Genomic DNA, 17,220 nt, shown 5'->3' on the forward strand with positions numbered 1-17,220 from the left:
GGCCAATTTTCTTGCACTCTGTTTACCGTCAGCATCTGCCTCAAGTCAAACTGCAACTTCTAAATGAAGTTTCAGCGTTATCCGGTTTGCCCACTGCGAAATCCACAGTTATGAAATTTCTGTTGAATATTAATTTAATATCCCGTTAACTTCGGCTTATTGCAACTCGGATCCGGGCTTTTAGAACTTTATTTTTCAATCGCGGCCAGCCTCTTTGGGGACGCAATTTTGCAAAGTTCTTCCGGCCACTGTTTGCTTTTATCCTCTATTTCTCCGCAAATTTAATACTTTTAATGTTGACCTAGAAAAGCATTTCTTTTGTCAGTTTTGATGGTTAAAATCCCCATTGGAACGACCACAAGATATACAGTGCAGTTCTAATGTTATGGCCTGGAGAGATGGGAATGGATGGTATATCAGTTAAAAGTTTGGTTAAATTTGATGATAAGCAGAAAAAAAAAGACTTTAGCAAGCAACCTCTAGGACAAAACGGTAAAAGCAATAAACTTTGTTACCTCAAACGATATTTTTAGGAAAACCTTCAAACAATTAAGTTATTAAAGGTTAAAATGAAGGGTGTCCTAAAATTGTTTAGGAAACCCTAAAAACAGAAGAAAGGTTAAATTTGAGCAGTAAATTTATTCAATCTGGCTTACTTGAATTTGAAAGTTCCAAAGTTAAGGACAATAACGGAGTTAGCTACTTATTGCGGCGTTGCCAAACTGTCAATTCCTTTACAAATTAAGATCAACAAAATTGTGGTTTTTAGACATACAATTTTTTGTTTATTCGAAGTTTGGGGTAATTTTACCACTTTTAATAGTTTTTTTGACAAAATTTTATATTTGTCAGGAAAGTCGTGAATTTTTACCAAAAGTACTACTATTTTTACCATTTAAAGTCAAAACTTTATAGTTGACAACATATGGCGTTTTAGAACTTATAACTTTCTCCAAAATATTAGCCATCAAGTTAAATTGAACAGTAAATTTGTAAATTTTGGCGCGAAAAAGGTCACGTGACGTTATAGTGACATTGCCAAAATGTTATTTTTCCAACAAACCAGGAAGGGATTCGTGAAATTGGACCAAAACCACCATTCAAGTTCAAAAACATTTCTTGGTACCTATACAATTATTTTGAATTAATTAAGTCATTTGAAAGGTTTTTGAAATATTTTGGTTGTTTTTGACGCTGGCGAATAGACTTTGTGGTTTGTACAGGGTGTCCCAATAAGCCGTGCACGCGGCTGTTTCTCGAAAACTATACATAGTATGGCTACAAACAAAAATGTTTGTTAGTAAATGTGGCCAAGATTTCTAAATCCATTGCTAGGGGGCGTTTCGAAACCACTAAAATGAAAAATGTCCAAAAACTCTGAAAATTTAAATTGAAAGGTATAGTAAAAATCTCATAAAAGTAATCCCATATTCTCTACGAAGAATTTTCATTCATTTTCATTTATTTAACTTTTTTTTCTATCTCTTCGAATAAAGTGGTGGGAGTAGTCCAAAGTTTGCTTTGAAACAAATGAAATATCTCGAAAACGGCTAATCATAGAGACTTTGTTTTTGCGGCATTTTAAAGAGCATTTTCTGTCCTGTAGAGTGTCTCAAAACAATGTTCCACTTAGTTTAAAAAAAAATTCTTGTAGCCATACTACGTATAGTTTCCGACAAACTGCCGCGTGCGCGGTTTATTGGGACATCCTGTACAACAAAGTTAGGCTTTAGTTTTAGAGTAAAAATGCTCGTTTTACGAGAATAGAAACCGAACTGAAAAGTTGTGAGACGTTGCCAGACTTTGCAAAACAAAAATGTTTTAATAAAAAATCAGTATTAATTCCATCTTTAATAATATCTTTTTTTTTATTATTTTTAAACATTTGTTGTAAACTCAGGTATTTTAATTTTCGTGCACTTCTCACTTAAAAAATGCATGAATAAGTTGTATTGATATCTCAGTAAACCGGACAAAATTTGACAGCATGGTCTCGTGATATAACTTTCACAGTTTGACAGCTTTTGTCTAAAACAGGTTTTACACTACAGTTCGATGTCAAAAAATTTGATAAATTCATTTATAAATCAGATTTAAGCACAAGTTTTATTAGCGCATAAAATGACTTGATCAAACTTTCCAAACACTGAAAAACATGAAAAATTAAGTTAACTTTTTTGTTTTTCTACTCCTTTTTAAAAGCTTTAATTACATCAAAAATCAATGGTATGTATCCATTATCTTAATGGATTTTGCCAGAATATCTGAGAATATTTTGAAGCAAAAATTAACCAAAATTACATTGTTGTAAATAGAACTTTTTCATTTAATTGCAAGTATTTTTCTAACTAAATGGTACACAATATAATTTGTATATAAAAACAGAAAACGAAATACGGTTGTTATTTTGTGTTGACATAACCCCAAGTTTTTTGTCAAAACTTTTATATAGGATGTCCCATAAATATACCAAAAAACTCTCAGGACACATACGTATTGAAATTTTTCGTGTTTGACTGAGCGAATTTAGAAAAGCATCGAAGGAAACAACTTAAAGTTCTTAATGTAGATCTTAAGTTAAAACTATTAGTTCATTTCTAACTCTTCTCAAAATATAGTGCAGGTAACTTGGAAAAGTACAAAATGGAAACATTAACAGTAACATAAGTTACCATTAAAATGTGAAAAACAGCCAATAAAACCAACAATTTGACAAGATAAAGAAAGTTCAAGAGTAACCCAAGTTTTTAAATGGCTTTTAATTTCAGTAAAAAGTTAAAAAATATAGCGATTTGTTACTTTTACTGTCTACGTGGTAGCATTATCAAAAATTAGGGTATTTGGGTGGTTTTTATAAACAACTCTAAAAGAATTTGTAAGGTAAAAACCTTTTTGCTAATCCTCCTGACAAAGCTTGTGTCAGTACAGCAGTGACCTTTGTTACAAACTTTCAAGAATAAGAAAGGAGTCATCGAACTCCTTTAACAAACTTTACATTTCCGCAACCGACGCTTGAAAACCCCACGAAGGATTACATAAAAGGGCCCCGAATCAAATCATGCAAATGGAGTACAATCGATGCTAACTTTGAGGAAAGTTAGACGAGTCAAGTAACGGACTTTTACACCGGAGGCGATCTGCAAGTTGAAAATTTTAAATTTCAATTTTAAGCCTCTCTCTCCTAATCCAAGCGGTTATTTTTTACGCATTTGCCTTAATCAATTCAAGCTCCACTTCGAATACCCACTTAATATTGAGAAGTTTGCTAAATTGAATTTGTTCAAAAAGTATTACCCCGACATCTATTGGTCTCGCGAAAAGTTTAAAGATCTACGATAATTTTTTATTATCGGCAGTTTTGAAGGTAGTGAAGCCTTGCCTTAGATTTAAACTGGAAAAATATGGTTTTTCATTTGAGTTGAAGATTTTCAACCTTGTTCCAGTGCTTAAAACTTCTAACAACATTATACAAAAGTGCAGTAAAAAAAGAAGTTTCTAGGTAGTTCAAAGCGACTGTGAATTACTCTTTCTACTAGTTAACTTTTACGCCTGTACTTTAGTTAAAATAAAGATCCTTTTTGTACTAGTGGGGCAAAGTTACTTTTTCGCCCCAGTGCTGCAAAGTAAACTGTCCATAATCAATATTTTGTTCCTTGTATCACCGTTTTGTATACTAGAAAGCTTAGAAGATGATGTCAAAAATTCCAATATGGCCGAAATAGAAGTAGTAGAGTAATAGTAGAGCAGAGTTTGCATTAGTTTGTATTGTAGTAATTGAGTTTTTTGAGGATTAGATGAATTTTTACGGTTTAAAGTTATTTTTGTTTGCTGCCTCTTCATAAGTATTGTTCTCAAAACAGGTACTATTTAGTATGTATTTATTATACTTGCCGGTACTGTATTCCTTCTATAACAAAAATAATTTTAAAGGATGGTCTTAGTAGTAACATAAGGCCTATTTATCAGTATTGCTTATCTAGCTTTAAGCATTTACAGATTTTGTTTGATTGATAAGTTTTCTAATTAGTTTGTTGTATTTTCCAGGACAAATGTTCTAACCAACTTGGTTTGGTTGGATTGCCGAAGTGCAGAAAGAAAAAATGTTAAGTTTTTGAATTGCCAGAGACTTCTAGAATTATTCTGAAAATGCCAGAAGTTTGTAAATACTACTGAAGACCTGCAAGAATTCTAAACTGTTAATATGCCAAAGCCCTTGAGAGTCATTTTGAAAAACTAAATAGAAAAAACTTCCTCAAGAATTCCAAAAGGTGCTAAATACTACACACTTTTTCCAAAAATTTCTTAAAGTCTCTTTCTATACCAAAAAACTTTTTGATCATTTTGAAAATGATAAAATTTTCTAAATACTACTAAACCCTTCAAAAAATTGCCAGTTTCCTCTGGAAGTGTCCTAAACCTTCATGAAAACTGCCAAGGCTAATACTCAATTTGAAATCAATTTGAAAATATTATTGGCCTCTAAAAACCACTAAAAACCTGACAAAAAATAAATTATCCTACATACAAGTATTAGAAAAAATACGAATCTATATTGTCCAAAATCGCCAAAAGCATTTAGAATTATTTTGAAAACGTTGGGGGCTTCTAAATACTTTTGAAAACCTCCCATAAGTTGCCTTTAGAAGCATTCTAAATTTTCCAATTATTTTCTAAAATTTAAAATCTCCCAAAAATTTACATAGGCAACTATAAGTGTCCTTAACCATAATTATGGTATTCAAAATCGCCAAAAGCTTTTAGAATTATTTTGAAAACATTGTGGGCTTCTGAATACTTTTGAAAACCTCCCATAAGTTGCCTTTAGAAGCATTCTAAATTTTCCAATTATTTTCTAAAATTTAAAATCTCCCAAAAATTTACATAGGCAACTATAAGTGTCCTTAACCATAATTATGGCATTCAAAATCACCAAAAGCTTTTAGAATTATTTTGAAAACATTGTGGGCTTCTGAATACTTTTGAAAACCTCCCATAAGTTGCCTTTACAAGCGTTCTAAATTTTCCAATTATTTTCTAAAACTGAAAATCTCCCAAAAATTTACATAGGCACCTATAAGTGTCCTTAACCATAATTATGGTTTTCAAAATCGCCAAAAGCGTCTAGAATTATTTTGAAAACATTGGGGGCTTCTAAATACTTTTGAAAACCTCCCATAAGTTGCCTTTACAAGCATTCTAAATTTTCCAATTATTTTCTAAAACTGAAAATCTCCCAAAAATTTACATAAGCAACTATAAGTGTCCTTAACCATAATTATGGTTTTCAAAATCGCCAAAAGCTTTTAGAATTATTTTGAAAACGTTGCGGGCTTCTAAATACTTTGGAAAACCTCCAATAAGTTGCCTTTACAAGCATTCTAAATTTTCCAATTATTTTCTAAAACTGAAAATCTCCCAAAAATTTACATAGGCACCTATAAGTGTCCTTAACCATAATTATGGTATTCAAAATCACCAAAAGCTTTTAGAATTATTTTGAAAACATTGTGGGCTTCTGAATACTTTTGAAAACCTCCCATAAGTTGCCTTTACAAGCGTTCTAAATTTTCCAATTATTTTCTAAAACTGAAAATCTCCCAAAAATTTACATAAGCAACTATAAGTGTCCTTAACCATAATTATGGTTTTCAAAATCGCCAAAAGCTTTTAGAATTATTTTGAAAACGTTGCGGGCTTCTAAATACTTTGGAAAACCTCCAATAAGTTGCCTTTACAAGCATTCTAAATTTTCCAATTATTTTCTAAAACTGAAAATCTCCCAAAAATTTACATAAGCAACTATAAGTGTCCTTAACCATAATTATGGTTTTCAAAATCGCCAAAAGCTTTTAGAATTATTTTGAAAACGTTGCGGGCTTCTAAATACTTTGGAAAACCTCCAATAAGTTGCTTTTACAAGCATTCTAAATTTTCCAATTATTTTCTAAAACTGAAAATGTCTCAAATACTTACATAGCTACCTATAAGTGTCCTTAACCATAATTATGGTTTTCAAAATCGCCAAAAGCATTTAGAATTATTTTGAAAACGTTGGGGGCTTCTAAATACTTTTGAGAACCTCCCATAAGTTGCCTTTACAAGCATTCTAAATTTTCCATTTATTTTCTAAAACTGAAAATCTCCCAAAAATTTACATAGCCACCTATAAGTGTCCTTAACCATAATTATGGTTTTCAAAATCGCCAAAAGCTTTCAGAATTATTTTTGAAACGCCAGAGGCTTCTAAATGTGTCTTAAACCTTCCAATAATATTATACGCCTATAAAAATTAAAAGTGTCCTTAACCTTCCATACATTTTTAAAAATTGCCAGAAACTTTTAGAATTGAAGAAGAAGTTGCCAGATGTCTTTACAAGCTTTCTCAAGCTTTCAATAATCTTCTAAAAGTGTCAAAAACCTCTATTATCAATTTGGTAATGCCATAGGTCTTTCGCTACTACGGAAAATTTTCCAAAAATTGACATAAACCTCTTACAAGTAATTACATTAGTAATGAAAACCTTCCAAAAATTGTCGAAGAGTTCCAAATCTTCCATAGTTTTTAAAGGCCTTTAAAATAATCTTTAAATCGCCAGATGCTTACAAGTGTTTTACCCTGCCATACATTTTTCAAAATTTCCTAAAAGTCTTCAGAATCATTTTGGAAATGCCTCTAAATATATAGAGGCCTCTAGAAGTGACCTAAACCTCTCATGATCTTTAAAAAGCTTCTAGAATTACTTTGGTCAGATTATTCAAAAATTACTTTGGTTTAAGGCCTTGGAAATGTCATAAGCTTTAAAGTCTAAAAACCTCCCAAAATTTATCAATAATTTCTATAAATGTCCTAAATATTTTAAGAAATTTGTTTAGCTACGGACAAAAACACCGCATGATATTTTTTGGTTCAAACAAAAGATCAAAGATATCTGTTATAGAAACGTGACAACATCTTTCTTTTGTCCAACGTGGATGCAAAATAGTACCTAAACACTTGCGGGAAGTCTATTTTTTGGACTCGATTGCATCATTTTTGCGTTGTTAAACAAATTGCAGTGACGTGCATAAAAATATCACTTTCCATCCTAGTGAGGTAAATAACAATTTGTACAAAAGTCATTCTTTGGTTGGTTCATTCAGCACGCGCTCCTATTTAAACCGTTTTGATTGTGAACTTGCCAACACAACCCCATGTAGGATGTTGACTCAATCTAAACAGAATTATGGAAATTTATTAAAATGCGAGGTGTAAAAAGTCGGGAACGCCCGCATAACGTCTAAAACACATAAAACGTGCGCCCGGGAAAGGTTCCATCGGAAATTCAAATTTTCCCGTCACGTGCCGCCGACAAAAGTTTCGGAAAGTACTTTCGGGGGTAATTTTTTCTTTTTTAAGTTAGTTTATGTGGGCGCAATAGACGTTCTAGCTAGGAATTCAGTTTACGAGGTTTCGGTTAGGCAATCCTGTTGAATGCCATCCAGTTTGTTTGAGTCTGTTATTGCAGAGATTTTCCTAGGAATCGCTTTATTGCATTCTCATACTTCCATTTGACATTTTGTTGGTTAAGATCGTGCTTTACGTTGTGTTTCAAGAATTTGAAGTGAATTTAGGTTGTTTCTAACCGCTAATTGAATTTCTAGGCATTTTCAGTTAATTCTTGTACTGTTATATTTTAAGCTAAAGATTTATAAACGTTTTTGGCTCAGTATAAGTAATAACATTATATCCATTTCCCTCATTATACATGGCTATAATTTTTAATTTTTAAGAAAACTTATTTAGTATTATTCAACATTGGACAACCTGAGCCGTTTAGTAGTGTTATTCACAATAACACGAGTTCATTCCTATATAAATTTATGTCGATTTTTTTCAAAAAAAAATCTACCAAAGTAATTTCGATTTTCATTTTAAAGTTGAACTACTTCTGAGCCGATTTTCGTCAGTTGTTAAATTTTAAACCCAATCTAAACTTCAATCCGCCAACGCCAAATACAACATGCAACAAATCATGCTGATTTCTCCCCGGAGTTTCGCCCCCGGTAAAACGAAATAAAAACGAATCTTGGCTTTGGCCGCCCAAAATCGAAATATACATAGTTTATGGCTTACGCGTATCTATACACGATCGTGTGTATCGACCCGTTTTATGCACGTGTTTTGTAATCGGGGGGTGTGATTTATGAATGCAGTTTTTGCGAGAAACCACTGAAATGCCACCGCACATTGGGTGTGAGTTTTAATAAACCGAGTTTCAAACCGTGTGTGTAATGGGTCTTTTTTTGAACGAGATAAATTAACTGACGTTTCAACGAGATTTTCAAATCAGTCAATCTTCTTTCAAAAAAATTGAAATTTTAAGACAAGTAGGTAGCTTTAAAATTTCAATAAAAAATAATTTACTCTCAAAAAAACTACAATCATCTCCTTTCAAAATTTTGAGGCAATTAGCCAGCTCAATGATTTTAACACATTCTGCTGCTCTTCTTCTCTGACGCTTAAAATAACAAAATTCTTCTTCTTGCCAAATTTTGATGCAATTAGCTAGCTCACACATTTAAATTTCAGCACAGTTAGCCAGTTCAATAATTTCAGCACACTCTTCCGCTTTTCTTTTTTGAGGCTAACAAAATCTAAATTTTTATTTTTTCACAATTTTGCACATTTTTTTTCACATTTGCTCAGCAAATTGAATTTTTGGGGCAATTGGCCAGCTAAATCATTTCAACACACCCTTCCTCTCTTTTCTGAGGCCAACAAAAACTAAATTCTTTTTTTTTTCAATATTTCGGGGCTATTAGGCAGCTTATACTATTAAGTTTTGAGGCATTTAGCCAACTCAATCATTACAGCACTCTTCAGCTGTTCTTTTCTACTGTCATGATTATTATTATCATGAAGTTGAAGATGAGATTCACCCAAATCCACCTTTTTTCCAACCTGTATGATAATACCATTCACATCTGCTCGTGGAAGATGTGGCAACATAGGGCACAGTCCCAACTGACAGTCGGCTAAACATTCTAAACAACATTTTGAGGTTAGAAATTTTAAAAAGTTGAAAAACCAAAAACTACAAACAGAAGAAATAAAAACTTAATTTAGGGTTGTTTAAGTTTATTAATTAGTGTTGTTATTGCGAGACCTTCGTAGAATTTAAGATTTTTCTTCACCAAACTGGAAAACTTGCAACATTTGTAAACAAAGGCGGAAAGTTCCAATCAAACTTTGGCTTGGGAACAACAACCACATTCAATATAAATTATCTGGAAAGAACATCACAGATAGGTGCATTCAAACGAGTCATTAACAGCCCAATACCAACGTTTCAAGAATTATTCCATAAAATTTGCAAGAAAGGAAAGGCAATGTGTGTATCCTGGGGACTATTAAATCCTAAAGCAGTGTTTTAACTTATAACAGAATTGTTGGTGTTTTAAGAACTTGCTTCTTGGTTTTGTGATATAGATTGCTTATTTATTTCCTTTTGTAAATTTATCCAGCATTAAATACATATCATTTTGGTTTTGTTGTGTGATTTATTTAACATGTTTTTTTCAATTTCAGTTCAATTTATTGTAAGAGCAGGTAGGTACCTCAGTTAAAGAACTTATCTATCTAATTTTATGATTGTTTATGAAGAAAACTAGACTTCTGATAAAAAAGAAACTACAGTGTACTTCTTAAAGATTTTATTTGTATATTTCATAATGTGTAAATAATACAATTAAAATAGTAATTTAACCTACTAGCTGATGTAAAAGTATTGTCACAAGTAGATTTTCGTTAATTACTTAGTCAGCAAATAATCGGCCACTGACCGAAACAAGTCGTCGACCACTTGGGTTGCAAAATAAGCAATCGAACCTTTTAGAACGGAAGCTAGCTAAGGTGTTGCAATCGCCAGTCAGCAATAAGTCATCAATTGTTCGGACAATGATCCAAGTGCTTAGACAAGCAATTAAGAAATTGAACTGACTAAGGGATCGCAATACCTTACAATAAATAGCCGAGAAATTGGAAAAAAAAGTTGGTTAGAAATTATCCGCGAAACTAAACGGTTCGGTCGCGAAAGTTAAGGGAACTCTACCTTGACACTTACCCTCGTCCAAAATGGTTTGTGAATTAATTATCATGTAAGTACAAACCTTATAATTTGAATTAAACCAACTTATGTCTGACAATGCTTTTTATAAATTCAGTTTTCATTTAATCTTTCTTTATTAGTTTCTCTATGAATAAACGTTGTTGTTTTTGTTATCCAATCTTTGAGTTTAACTTGACTACGACCCCAGCCTACACGTCCCCGCGTTACGACTAAAAATTAGATCGTGACAGTATTTAACAGTAGCACCATCTGTTTCTAGCCTTATAGTCAGAGAAGATACGGCAAAATTTATAAGGGCTAATTCTGCAAAATAATGGCATTTGCCCAAATTTATGTATTAAATAACTTGTATCTTTCTAATATTACCTGAAACTTATTAGAAATTTGTTTTTTCAACACTCTGCATATGGATTTTGACAACACCATTATAACTATAGCTTCAAACACCTTTTTTTCAGAGTCTTTTAGAGCAATTGATAATGGGACTTTTTAAATTTGGACCCTTTCAAAGCATGATAAGCAAACTCCAGATTAGGCAAATAAAGGTACCTGAAACATAAGCTATTTAGTATTAGCAGCTCATTAATACCTCTACCAGAGTCCTTTTTATAGTATTAGGTAAATCACCTTGTCAGCTTCTGCTAAATACATCTTTACTCTATATCCATGTTTCTTCGAGAACTACTGGCTTGAATAAACTTGTTTTTTGTAGTGTTCTTGTAAAAACTCTTCTTGGGAGTAAGTAAATATCCTAATATAACCTAAATAAATAAGTTTATCTTTTCTATTAAAAAAATTAAATTTTTTTTATTTTCTTGAAAAATTGTTATTTTCAAGACACTACTAATAAAAATACTAAATTTTTCTTTTTTAAAAAATTTCGGAGCAATTAGACAGCATCATTGTAACTAAATTCTCCTTTTTTCTATGTTTTGTTTTTCCATTTTTTCTAAATTCAGTTTTGTCATTATCTGAGTTTCTCGTCTGTGTTGTCGTTGTCAAATGAATAGGTTCTACCTGAGTTGGATTAAAACAAATTAAAGTTAGTTTTCTTAATTGCAATAGTTTGTAAAAGAGAAAATTATAAGAATTTATTGTGGGTCTAATCTAAAGTAGTCATCTGACTTAAGCCAAGTAAATTATACAATTAATTTGCAAACCTCGAACCGACATCAATAATTTTTGAGATTACCCTACTTATCCCCGGAATTTATATCGACCTCCTGAAGCGTAATAGGGGCAATTTATAGAAAAGTCTTAAATCGGGAAAATCCCGCAGATTGCGTTTTAGGGATTACGGGGTGTAAAGGTCTAATAATTAATCCTCGAAAAATCTGACAGTCCGCCCTGAAAGGGACTCGCTTCCAGCTGTCCCTATTCCGCGATAAACGCTCCCTTACACCACATAAAACAATCCGGAAAAATATCACTTTACGATCCAAATTTAATCTCAGTTTTTGATTAAGTTGTATTTTTATTTTCCTAGAGCATCGTTTTACAAGACCTCTGGTTAAACTAATCCCCGTCGACGCTAACACAAAAATCCCTTAAATGCAATAAATCCCTTTGATTGCGTTTGAGTATTAGGGTTCCTAAAGGGCCAATAATTAAGCCGCTAAAAATGTGCTAGTGGCAAAGCCGGGAACTCCCTCGTCTACCGCGATTTAATGCCGACCCGTGGGTGTAAAATGGTTTAGACTATCCAAGAAGGAAAATAAACTCGCAGATTTATTTCCTTGTGCTAGTTAGCTGAGTGCCTTAAAAATAAAACTGTCCCACGTAATTGTGAGAAAATTGTGCTCGTTTCTGCAACCGAATTATTCTGCGTAAGCAATCGATTTGTCAATTAGGACTTATTTGCCGCAGTTTTCCTTTCTTGACAAGATAAATAGTTCCGGTCGTATTTTCAGGCTTTCCACTACTCGACAAAAACGCTATTTAGATAAATCGTGATGAGGGGTTTTGGTCTGTTGGTATTTCAATTTATTACCGGGAAAAGGCCCACAGTCAGCTAGTTTCCAAATGAGAAATGGTGTGGATGGTTCAAATCTTCCGGTATTAGCTCTATACAAAGTTGTGATAATTACAGTAAGTGTATAGTATTAATAAATAAATAGAATAAGTCTGAATTGGACTCGTCCAAGAAATAATTATGTTATCCTAATTCGTTCTAAAACTTATTTAACAATAGATAGATTAGAAACGCATTTTTACCTCTCTACAACAACAGTGTATTTGAATACCTTATCACACAAAGTCAGGCTTTTATTATCTTTATGGACTAAAGTGAAGATACTGTGGTATGTTTCAAATTTGTACGAAAACCATTTTATAAAAATAGTTGCGTCAGACAGAAAATACATATTCAAACATTTTGTGAACTAAATCGAAGATATTACATATTATACATAATAATAAATCGACAATAATAATATCGTTCAGAGTTATTGTTTTTATTTTACTCACTAGTTAACTTTGTTAAGTTTAATCTGACTGCGTATTTAAATCACCAGAATCTGATGTCAAAATTGACAGATGTCAATCACTTGTTTAGGTTATTTTGTATGGGTCACCCTGTATTTTATTTGCTAAATTGAAAATTTTCTACATTTTGAATAAAAATAAATGCCAATATCAATCAAGTAATTCAATTATTTTAGTATTCAAGGCATGCTAATTTGAAACCTGCAATAACAGTAGCAAAGGTAGCTATTACCACTAATATTTTAATTGTATTGTTTCCAATTGTTTTTACGAAAAAATTAATTTTTTTTGGGCCAATTTGTATAAATTTAAAGCGTGGGACTTTTGCTGTTCAAATCCTGGAATCTCCTTTTTTAGGAAGTTCTGACCTTTGAACTTTTTCCATATGTCTACTGGTTTAAAAAATATACGACAAAATACATTTTGGAGACCTATTTTTCGATCGGTTGTCTTTTGAGGTACCACAACAGTAAACTACATAAAAACTGTCGCTCTCCTGTTTCAAGTGATGTGCTCCAAAACTATTTTGGTGGCTCTCGGTGTACAGGATGAGTCTGAATGAAGTTTGTTCACCCTGGATGCAGTTTTAATATGGGAATTAAGTCCAGATTCCGTTTTCTTGACCTTTTTTACCCAACTTTCATTTCTTGCAATTTTTCCGTAATTCTACTAGGTTACGAGATATTCTACAAAATTTATTTTAGTGACCAGAAATTCCATTCCCTTGAAAAAGTGGTTTCTATCCACAATGTTGACTCTTGTTGCTTTAAATTTGAATAACTCGTTTATTTGATACACCATGTTATGACTTTTATACGTCTATGGATAGCCAATGAAACAGGCTTTCCATTAATGTAAAAAAGTTGGTTATTTGATAGTAAGGTTTTGCCAATAGAGGGCGTCAAATTTAAGCGAGTTATCCAACTAAACCATTTTGACACTCTTTGCTTTTGAATAACTTGCTTATTTCCTACATTTGTCTGGGACTTTTATACGTGAATGGATACCCAATGAAACAAGCTTTCTATTGATGTATAAAAGTTGGTGCTGAGGTTCTGCCGATAGGGGGCGTCAAAGTAAAGCGAATTTTCTAAACCTACCCTTTTAACACTCTTTGCTTTAACTTTGAATAATCCGCATTTTTAACACACTTTTCTAGGATTGTTATACTACCATGGATAGTTACACATAAAAGTGGATTGAATATAATATTGCATATTTGAAATCAAAAAATAGAAATCTTCCGATTGAGCAAATTGGTGTTCCATTTGAAATAGTTAAAACATGTTTCAATAATTTAAAAAAATACTGTAACTTTGCTAATTTAGAGAATTTCAAAAGAAGTTAGCTATTGAGTAAAATATAAACAGTCACCCTGTACAAGGTATGCAATTAAAAATACTCATTTGGGTATTGTGATACTTAAATTAAGGTTTATTGCGCTGCTGGTAGACTTTTACAAAGCTTCGTTATTAATGCCATTCAAAATTTCCCGTAACACGCTACGGTAAATCTAATAAACGTCTTAACTGAATCTTGTTTAGGGTTAATTAAAAAGTGTTCCAGTTTTATGCAGCTATATTACATAGAGGAATTATTTTTAAATAAACTTGTTTTAATTTGAACAAGGCTATAATTTTTGCGTAAAATTAATTTGGGATTATTCACCATACAGACAGTGACACACAAAGCAAAACACAACATTTTAGACTCGATTTTATTGAGTTAATCGAAACTACAGCTTTAATTAGCTGTCAAATCAAAACAAACGAGCCACAAACGTTCCGGAACGATTGAATTTTCATAATTACGAGTTTATGATACACATTTATTTTTCAATATCTTTGTACAAGTAACGTAATTAAAGACTGTCCCGTTGCGGCTTTGTGATTAGCTAAATTTGGATTTATTACGTTGTTGTTAAAATTTTATGACGCTGTGTCATTCAAAATGTGCCCATAACACGCTACTACTCGTATATTACCTCTAATAAACGTTCTGATCTTGTTTAGGGTTAATTAAAAGGTTTTCACTTTTATGTAAATAAATAACAAAGCTGGATGTTCTGGTTGCTCAACAGTTTCTAATTAAAATAAACTTATGATATAATTTATGATTAATTTCAGTTTTTAGTGACTTTGGTAAGATAAAATTTAACTGTAATGTTATTATATTATATTCAAGCATCTATTTAAACTGGTATATTTTCTAATACCCGTAAACAAATCCCAGCTTAAACCGTTATTGGACCTAAATGGCATTAAAAATACCATCCCATATAACTTAATACCTACAATAAATTGAAGTTAATTATTCATAAAACCCAGAAGAGACACCTTTTAATTAATTTGTCTCGTACTAATCTATTGAAGAAATAAATGTGAATAATAAACGTCGCCGTTATGAAAAAAGATTACTGTCCAATTAACCCAAATAGAGGCTCCGGAAAATTCGGAGCCCATTCAGCCTTAAAGCAATCCAATATTTTGATAAAAGTAGAAAAAAGACCAGCAATTTAGGCAAATAATAGCAGTAATAACATCTATGCTCGTATAAGCTTCTTATCGCGGCAGTCGATCCTAATTTTTCCCACGCACACACGCACTCTTATAATACAGAAACGGACGAAAAATTGAAAAATGAAAAATGCGACGTCATTTATACGCGCTCTTCCCGGAAAAAAAAAAGACTTTACGTATTTATTTGAAATATTAAGTCCAATAAATAAAAGTGGCTCGCTCGGGGTTTTAAATAAGCTGAACGTATTTTTCATAAGTTGAAAGGAGCACGCAGTTTTTCCAGATCGTTTTTTGGGTACACCGCGATTTTTTTAAATATTTTTACGCATCGTTCAATATTAAAAATAACAGTATAAAAGAAAAGTGTTGTAAGAAAAAGGATTATAGTCGTAGGTAAAGAAGTATATTACTCTTATTTAAAAAAAAAACAATATTTTGCAATTTGTTTCTAGTGAATTATGTCTAATAATTTTCCCACTATAATCTAAAACCAAACCAAATATCGCAATATGTCAGTTAAGAGAAATCGTACAAACACCAAAGCAAATTTGATATACATAATGTATGTGCAAATAAATATACAATCTGAATAGTATTTTGTTATTTTCTTGGCGCTAAAAGAAATTATTCAGTGAAGTTATGAGACGATATAATAAACAAACTATAACTTGAGATTACTGTTGGGACTTTGGGATACAATTTAAATTCAAAATTAAGGTTTATGTTATTTTAAAAGTGGGAATTTTCTTTAAAATTCTAATATAAATTCATTAAAACGAGACTTATGGATGGTTCAAAATTACGAAGGCGTAGAAAGGTCACAAAAATTGTTTAGTTAAATTTAAAATTTAGTTAAATTCCGACGTCAAACTCAGAATTTACATTGTCACATTGCAAACACTCTTCGAACCAAATTAGTAATTTATCCAATTCGGCAACATTGCAAACAAACTTCAATAATAAGAAATTAGTCGAACTTGTCAGTTTGGTAACATTGCAAGGACACTTTTGAACCAAATTAGCAAAATTTGTCAGGTTGGCAACATTGCAAACACTCTTCCATCTAAATTACTAGAATTTGTTAAGTTGACAAAATATTGCAAACACACCTCAAAGAAATTAGTCGAACTTGTCAGTTTGGCCAGATTGGAAACACTCTTCAAGCCAAAATTGTACAATTTGTCAGTTTGATAACATTGCATATACTCTTCAAACCAAATTAGTAAACATAGTGAGTTTGGCAACATTGCAAACACACTTCAAAGAAATCAGTCAAACTTATCAGTTTGGAAACACTCTTCAAGCCAAAATTGTACAATTTGTCAGTTTGATAACATTGCATATACTCTTCAAACCAAATTAGTAAAATTAGTCAGTTTGGCAACATTGCAAACACTCTTTGATTTAAATTAGTAGAATTTGTTAATTTGTCAATATTGCAACCTCCTTTCATACATTTTGTCAACATTTTAAACCTCCTTTCGTACAGATGGAGTTACATGCCTGATGAGGCCGAAAAGCAGAAACACGTGTCGCCTGGTTATCATCCTTATTCCTTTCTGCTTCACCCCTTTTTTTTGCGGAATTACCCAATAAACTCCTTCCTGCATGTCAAGAAGTTTGCCTGGATCCAAAACAGCCAGAAAAGTCACTAAAAAAAATACAAATTGAATAAAAAGCAGCAGAAAAACCCAAAGATAAAGAAAAATCTTGAAATTGACTTAAAACAAGAAACGAAAAAAAATTCACATACATAGTACAGGTGTTGCCAGTTCTGATAAGAAAAAGACTGCCTTCCCATTTGTACCAGGGTCCATAACTACGAAGTTTAAGAAAACACCTTTTCATCAGAAACACTGATGTAGTTACTTATATAAATGGAACTAGAGAAGTCATGGATGAAGAAGAAATGTATTACTAGTTTTTCTGGTAGTCTAATTAACTCTGTTTTTTGCACCTTTAGGCCGAGTTTTGCCATTTTGTTATTATAATAACGGATTGTCAATTTTTGCTCTCTTTCTAAGAGCAAGTTAATAGAAAACATACGATTAGTCTCCAGGACGTTGTTTATATTGATCTTGATCAAGGTTTGATACTGAGAGACTCCA

At 32.0% G+C, this 17,220-nt stretch overlaps 1 protein-coding gene and 1 long non-coding RNA gene across 2 annotated transcripts in view; both read right to left on the reverse strand.

The window, feature by feature from the left end:
• Nucleotides 1–17,220, reverse strand: part of LOC145727174 (protein O-mannosyl-transferase TMTC1-like) — a 267,670-nt gene that overhangs the window by 60,122 nt on the left and 190,328 nt on the right. The window lies entirely within an intron of this gene.
• LOC145727175 (uncharacterized) lies at nucleotides 9,772–10,857 on the reverse strand. The gene is made up of 3 exons (XR_014177797.1): nucleotides 10,737–10,857; nucleotides 10,476–10,658; nucleotides 9,772–10,412 (listed from the first exon to the last, which is right to left on the reverse strand). It is a non-coding gene; the product is annotated as an uncharacterized LOC145727175 (long non-coding RNA).

This window comes from Ips typographus, linkage group LG3 (genome assembly GCF_016097725.1).
Source record: "Ips typographus isolate SLU linkage group LG3, UJ_Ityp_2.0, whole genome shotgun sequence".
NCBI classification, from domain to species: Eukaryota; Metazoa; Arthropoda; class Insecta; order Coleoptera; family Curculionidae; genus Ips; species Ips typographus.